This window comes from Electrona antarctica (genome assembly GCF_951216825.1).
Source record: "Electrona antarctica genome assembly, contig: scaffold_89, whole genome shotgun sequence".
Taxonomy (NCBI): Eukaryota; Metazoa; Chordata; class Actinopteri; order Myctophiformes; family Myctophidae; genus Electrona; species Electrona antarctica.
Window position 1 is genome coordinate 194,995 of NW_027638359.1, and position 8,134 is coordinate 203,128.

General features: G+C 42.6%; 1 long non-coding RNA gene across 1 annotated transcript; it reads right to left on the reverse strand.

The window, feature by feature from the left end:
- Positions 1–4,310: 4,310 nt before the first annotated feature.
- On the reverse strand, positions 4,311–5,623 carry LOC306918154. The gene is made up of 4 exons (XR_013789293.1): positions 5,460–5,623; positions 5,280–5,346; positions 4,550–4,701; positions 4,311–4,439 (listed from the first exon to the last, which is right to left on the reverse strand). It is a non-coding gene; the product is annotated as an uncharacterized lncRNA (long non-coding RNA).
- Between the last annotated feature and the right edge of the window lie 2,511 nt (positions 5,624–8,134).

The window sequence follows — 8,134 nt, forward strand, 5'->3', positions numbered from 1 at the left end:
TCCCACATTTAGTAAGTTTTTGTATTTTCATAGTGACAAAACTATCAACCCCTCATATTAGATATTGCAAATTTTCACATTATTTTTCTCCTACTGCAGAATATGTTGACGAGACCTGGTGTTTGATGCTGTGCTGGACCAGCCTGAGACTTACCAGGACTTCCTCAGACAGATCCCGGTTCCTGCTGACCTGTGTTCACAGTTTTACCAACCAGACAAGCAAGAGGCTGTGGCTCGACACACATCACGATTCTTTCTTTCAAATAACTAAGATGATATTTTTGGTCATGTTGATGTGCATTTTCAAACATGCATGCATTACTTAGTAAACGTGAACTTTGGTGCTGTACTTCTGTCTGTTCTTTTTTTCTCTCTACACCTGTGGTTTTCAACCAGTGGTCTGTGGACCACCAGTGATCCTTGAGGTTCCAGGTAATCTAACTGTTGAGTGTAGGGGAGACGGGGGTAATGTGAGACACTGGGTAAACTGAGACACCCCCTGTATCACATGACCACAACACATTTGTGCCATGTGACCATTATATGTTGAAGCCCCTCCCATTTCCTACCTGCCATGGAGGAGAGGACCTTATTGTGCTGTGGTAAGCATGTTTTTTCACAAAAAAATGTTTTTTGCTTGTAAAAGTAAATGTTCTTGTCGTCAACATAATCAGCTGTTGTGTCAAAGCAAATTAATTCAGGTAGAAAAACTTAAATCATACACGTTGATGAACTACCAACATAACATCCATGAGATTGCTGCTATCTGAAGATTAGCCTGCATTGCTAAAAGAGGTCCTGTTTACCAAAATGTGGGTGTGGGGTAAAGTGAGACAAATGCTTCGGGGTAAAGCGAGACACTGTCTCACATTACCCCACCAGGGACAAATTAGCCATTCCTTCCTTCGGGGAAATTGGACCGTGAGGTACTATGGTTGACGCCTTGAAAAGGGCTCCTGGGGCCCTCCATTGGTCATTGATTTTGTTAAATTTAGGTTAAAAAGATGATAAAAACTCGAAAAAGTTTTTAGTAGGCCTAGTTGTAGCTATAGCTGGTTCTGATGGTGCTGTGTTCTGAGCCCCTACTAGCTGGCTCTAAGGGTCATGTGTTTTCCGAACCCAATTGCTGTCTACTATGCTAAAGTGACACAGATACGTTCCCGGTCTTAATGGGTTAAATGAGGGGGGAACTTCGACCGAGAGAGACGTTTATCTCTTTTTGCAAGTGTTGCTTTTTGTAGAGACGTGAGGTGTGAGCGTGTGTGTAGTTTTCTAATCGTTTGAATGTTAATTAAAATATTTTGAATTACAGAATGTTGTCTTGTTCAGAGTTACTTTCAAGTGTTTAGAAAAAATGTGCTTAATGACCAATTCCCATGATTCTGTTACTAGTCTGACATTAGTTCTGGAATGTGTGGTTGTCAAGCTAGCTGTCAGTATTCTAACTGTTACAACATGTGTTTTTCTGGTAGTTTTAAAGTGAAAAAGGTAAGTGGATCAGTTTACCCCTGCCTGGTTCACTTTACCCCATTGATTTTTCTGGTCTGTCTCAGTTTACCCCTGCCCTGGGGTAAAGTGAGACACCTGACCACTTTTTTTAAAACAACCATATTGTCACTGCCCTTTGTCTTGAATTCATTCTGATAGTTTCCATTGTTAGGAAACATCCCAAATGAATGGGAAATGTGTAAATTTGACTGATATATAATTTTAGCTCGCCTACAGGGGAGCAAATGTAAAAAGTGTCTCACATTACCCCCGTCTCCCCTACCATGAAACCCGAATGGACCCCAAAGGGTCTAATTGGTTTCATGTTACGCTCTCGTGAGTTGCATTACTTTACAAGAAGTCTACACAATTAGAGAATGTAGAATAATTGTTATTTTGATCATTTGCCTGTTCTCTCCTATGGTTCCACATCAACAGCATAGAATAAGAAATCTTATCCAATGACAACAAAACATTCTTTAGTTTTGGGTCTGAGAGACTAAATCTCATCAAATGGTGGTCCGTGGCTCAAATGCCCAATACATAATTGGCCTTGATATGAAATGGGTTGAAAACCCATGCTCTACAGTGGCTCCCAAACTGTGGTGCGTGCACCCCATGTGGTGCGTGAGCACCTTCTAGGGGGTGCGCGACATGAAAAGTAATGGTGCTATATGGTTTTATTTTAAATAGGGTGTATGTATATATGAATATATTATTCCAATATGCAAGTATATGCCGAACATAGCCTATGCTGCATATATGCCATATTCAGATTCATATATGTGGATAAATAGGAAATATGTCTCTATATAACTGCTTAGGGATGTCCCGGTACACTTTTTTCGCTTCCGATCCGATCCCGATACCTCAATTTCTGTTAGCCGATACCGATACCAGTGTTGTGATCTCACGTTTTGTTTATAGCTATATATCTCGTGTTGTGTTCATAGCAGTCTCTTCACTCATATAGTGCACTTGCAGTTTGGGCAATTCCAAAGCAAACTCCACATGTCCCAACATTTTATTTACCTGCCAGTGTCACCCCTTACCCGTGTGTCGGATCGGCGGTTAGACTAGCATATTCACCGATACCTATGACAAATATGGGCCGATCCAATACCTCTACCGATACAGTATCGGGACATCTCTGTAGCTTATGCAATTTGTATTTCCATGTGGGGGGGGGGGGGGGGGGGGGGGTCAGCTAAGTCGGGAGGTAACGGGGTGCGTGGCCAAAAAGGTTTGGGAACTGCTGCTCTAAACTGCTGCTCACCAAACCTCTTCACCAAAAATAGCTGATCTACAAGCTCACTTTGCAGCTTGACCTTTGTGAGCTTGTACATCTGCTATTTTCTGCTAATGTTCCCTCCAGATCGAGTAGGTGAAAAAAGAGAAGTTGCTATCAAAGTGGACGCAGTCATACATTTTAGTAATGTAGCTGTCTCATTGATGTTTGCTGTTTTTTCCTCAGAAGTCACTGCAGATTGGTTCAGTGCCTCCTGCCTGTCAGGGAGAAACCACCTAACTCCAAAATGTTCATTTATCTGGAAATGAAAAATATACATTTTCCAGAAAATAAAGAGAACCTTATATTTTTTTAAACAGTGCAATACTGCCTCATCAACATTGGTATTGTGACTTTATATATTGTCAATTACTGTTTTAGCAGGCAGTTTGAAACGCCTTTTAATTACTTTTAATTTGTTCAATATTTTTTAACCAACACACAGACATAAAGGGTGTTCAATAGAATTGATTTATGAAAAAAGAAAATAAAAAACCTAAAATGGAATTAGGTGGTTTGCACTGGTTTCCTCCGGACAGCAACAATATGAACTAGAAAAAGTGCCCTTCTGGGCACAGGTCTCCACCAGGAGGATAGGACTGTGTGAGATGTTTAGGAGTAATATAAACATGTTTGCCTTTGATGGCAATTGGATGATTTGAGGCATTTTGTTCCAAAAATGTGTTTAGCAAAAATCAACCTGTTGGTGGCGCTATAACAGGCCAATGTGAAAAGGGTGGGATATATTCCTCAGCCCAGTAAGAAAATGTGTGAAAGATTTCACGTAAATTGCATGCTGCGTTCATGATTTGAGGCTTTTGTTCAAAACGGGGCAATCTTGCAAACTGTGAAAGCCAATTATAGCCAATTATGATGGAATATGAAATATCGGACAGATCCGACTTGAGCACATGACCATAGAGATACTGTGTAACGATTTGTGAGATTTTTGGACAGAATCTGGAGGAGTAATATCAAAAATGTGTTTTACAAAAGTCGGCCTCCTGGTGGCGCTATAAAAGGCAGATGCGGAAAATGCAGGTCAAAGGTTTGTCCTTGGCCTCTAGGGAGTGTGCATGCAACGTTTCACGCAGATCGGTGCAGTTTTAGGTAAAACATGTGAAAAGCTGCCTCATGGTGGCGCTATAACAGGCCGTTCTGGAAAATGCGGGGCAGAGGTTCATCGTTGGCATCCAGGGAGTGTGTGTGCAAAGTTTGGCATCGACCGGGTTAACGGTGCCGGAGATTAGCTGTACACAGACGGACGGAAGGAAGGACGGACGGACGGACGGACACACACACACACGGACGGACGGACACACACACACACGGACGGAGTGCAAAACATACTCTCTCCCCATGCCTTCGGCCTGGTGGAGACAAATATTGAAATATATTACTTTACAAACTTCACTAGTGTGGGAACGTATTCTACCAATAAAAAACAGGAATACTTATTTAGTAAAGTAAACATTGCTGGAGAGCAACTTTTATTCAAAGCCAAGGGGGGGGCAAAAATCCCTTGTATGGTGAACCAGGAGCATTGGGGAATTCCTGTCTCACCCGGGTCACCACACAGGATGGGAGGACAACTCGGACTTTGTCGCCCAGGTACCCCCAACACCAACGGACGAAGTTCCGATACCCCAGGTGCCTGTAACAACTGCAGAAATGATCTGGTGTTAAATTACTATTTGTAATGGAATACTGTCTTCCATTGACTACAATATTACACTGAATAAATCTTTGACGGGCACACATTCATGTACTAACTTGTTTAAAATGGGGTCTTCCATTGGTCCATGCTGATGCAGGTATTGGCCATACGCTGCCTGCAGCACAAAAGGGTTCAGTGCTACAGGTGAAAATCCTGGGTGGACAGTCATGCACTGCACCCCCCCAACCTGATCGCATCTGAACATGACCTGTATTTGGAAAGACATGTTTAGTGATTCATAAAATACTAGTGTCTAGTGATACATTTCAATTACTTATCATCATAATACAAAATGAGTTTGTCTATTTATACTGCAAACATGTATCGACTATGTTGATAGTACAGGTCATGGCGGGGGTATAGGTGGCTGGCCAAGTATGTGATGCTTTAGTGCATGGGTCGGCAACCTTTTTGACATGTTTTTATTTCCTGATGGTGTGTCATATCAACATGAAGTGGCATCACATTCAAATTCAAAAAGTAATATTTCCAACTGATTTTGATTTTCTAAAAGGCAATACATGACCTTCATTTATTTTTTATCCTTTAGAAATATTTTCTTTCACTTCAGGATGTAGCCTAATGATCATTTGCATCAGAGCAATAACCCACATAGATCCCAGAAAGAAGTCAGGATGTACTTTATAAATGTAAGTGTAATATATATATATATATATATATATATATATATATATATAAACCTTATTACACTTATGCCAATGATCACCCCCCTCCACTGTGCCAATGTTGGCTCTCCATAGTCATAGACAAATAAGGGGACCATACCTTGGCCACCTCTCTGCAGCAGACGTTTTCCTTTGGGGACAGTATCTCACAATGCCCACATGTGCACCTGTTGGAACAGATACTGTTACTAGATCAACGTGACGTTCATTTTCCAAGTGATTATATCTGTATTTTTACGAGTAGTACGAAATAGTTGGGCAAAGTTGTGTATATATTTACCAATCTGTGTCACCCATCCGATGATCCGCTGCCATAGCTTCACCTCCGACAGCTCCATCGTCGGCTTCCATAGCTGCTGGGCCAGGGCCGCCAGAAGCCATGGGCTCAAATTGGTAGGGCAGTGGTGGACCTGTTGCCCCACTCACTTGATTCCCGTGACCGGGAGATTCTGGGGGGGAGAAATCTTCCACCTCAGGCTCATCTGAATCTTCTCCGGGTGACTGGGGAGGTGAAAAGTCTTCAACTTCTAATGATCCGTCGGTGCTAACTGCGGTTCGGACTGATTCTGTGTCACTATCCATTGCGAGCAACAATAATAATAATAAATACTGGTGTGAACGTGACGTGTGTGAGAGACTGTGTGTGTGTGTTTGAGAGAGATGGAGAGGGGATGAGCGTGGTGGGTGTGTCTGTAGGTGTATCAATTCAATTCAATTCAAAGGGCTTTATTGGCATGAGAAAACAATCAAAACATACGTTTACATTGCCAAAGCAGAAAGAACAATACAGCACTACAATCAAAACAAAAATGATGTACATTTGAAAGTCAGAATCTTCAATATTCATATCTTCATATTTGTCTCCCTTGTGGGAGACAAGTGACCGCGGATCCCCACCTGGGCACGAGACCGACGGGAGCGCGTCCGGGACGGCGGCCCGGTTCGAACGAGATTCCCCCCGTGCGAAACGGACGAGGGACGGCCGAGATAGGGCCGGGGACCCCCGCGGACCCCCTCCGCGGACCCCCGGCCCTATGGAGGGGCCGTGAGCTCTGGGGCTCCGGTCCCCTGTCCCCTGGCCGCGAGGCCAGAGACCCAGACATCCGTGACTCCCAGGGGCGAAACTCTGTTTCGACGAGGCTCCGTTTTGGGGTAGAAGAGTGGAGCGAGTCCCTGGCAGAGCCTGGAAGTCTGTCGTAGCCCAGCAGGTCTATCAGTCTAGCCGAAGAGAGTGCCTCACAGCACGGGAGGAGAAAATAAAGTGCCTGGATACGATCTCTGACGGCTTGTTTGTATAACAACTTATATTTTTTAGCGGTAAATATACCATGAAGTTGCGGAATCTGTATTATTTCTTTCCCTACAATACCTAGTTTTCATTTTGATTTCAGAAGTCGCATTTTCGAGGCGGACAGCTTTCGGTAGTAGATTTAGAAATTAGTATGCACGTTCGACTCCGCCCCCTCCCCCAGAACCACACCTACATTTCAGGTTTGTTTTCGTTTGTCAATTCTGAGCAAAAAGAAAAGAGGGGGGGTGTCCTGAACCTTTAAGATTAAAAAAAGGTTTTAAATATTTCACTTCATGTGCAATGAACCTATCATATATCAAAGTTTTACTTTTAAAATTATCTTTTCTATTAACTTTTACATGATATTATATTCTTATTCTTTTTTCAAGATCTAAATATATATGTAGATTGATTTACTGCAACTCTTGCACTGTCCACAGCTCGGTGGGTGACCTTGTGTCTCACTTGTGTCTTTCTCCACTCAGCGTCATATTTTTTAAATTTTTGATCCAATTTGTCAGTCATTGTCAGAGCTTGTAAACCTTGGGAACAGGTTTTGCTCCCTGGTTCTGACAATGCCTGACATGTTCTATTTGGACATTGTCTTACTTTTGGTTTTGTCATTTTTTTTCCTGGGGGATCCAGACCCACAGGAACGCGCCCTGGGGGGGCGGGCCGTTTCCGATGTGCCGCCTCGTGTCCGAAACGGTTGAGAAATGACAGAGTTACTGTGTGCCGGTCCCTCTACTGTACTGTACTGTACTGTACTGTACTGTACTGTACTGTACTGTACTGTACTGTACTGTACTGTACTGTACTGTACTGTACTGTACTGTCACTGTATTGGCACACCCGAAATCATCATATATACAGTTAATATGTGCATGTGTGTTTGTGTGTGTGTGTTAGGTTGCGCACAGGTGGTGAAAAACAACCATGCTGTTTTCATGCTCATACCTACCCAGCCAGCCAGCCAGGCAGGCACCCACACACATAAGTCCCCGTAAGGGAGTGCACCACTCAAAAATATACTGTTAATGAGATGGTTTGACTTCATAAAGTATTCAATAACAACCACAACTCAATAAAACATTTATTTTTGCCTTTAGTCACAAATGCTACATCACATGGAGTTGTTGTTTAGCACAGTAGTTAGTTCCCAAACATTTTCATGTCAAGGACCCCCAAATTGACACCAATTAGCCCGCGGACCCCCATTAGAAAATATATGCCAGGGAAGGGATGATTTTTACGGCTGTAGCAGTATGGAACCAAATGGACCTGTTAGGGTCTGTACAGACTACAGACCCATAAGGGTCCATTATTTTGGTTCCAAACTATCATTAAGCTGGGGACCCCCTGGGGACCCCCTGGAACTCCTTCAAGGACCCCTTGAGGAAAAATAAACAAAACAAATGTTTATATCAGGGTCCTCCATTTTCAATTCATCCGAACATTTAATGAGATACAACTAAAATTGTCTAAATGTAAACTACAACAAATCTGGGGAATCTGTAACATGGCAGAAGACACGTTAGTGTAGTCTAACTGGCTACACCTATACTGTTCTTTCCTAGTCATTTATCTGGAAACTATTGACTCAGTGAATGAGGAGTAGTACTAAAAATAAATGTCTGTTCAAATAGTAGTTACGTTTACTTAAC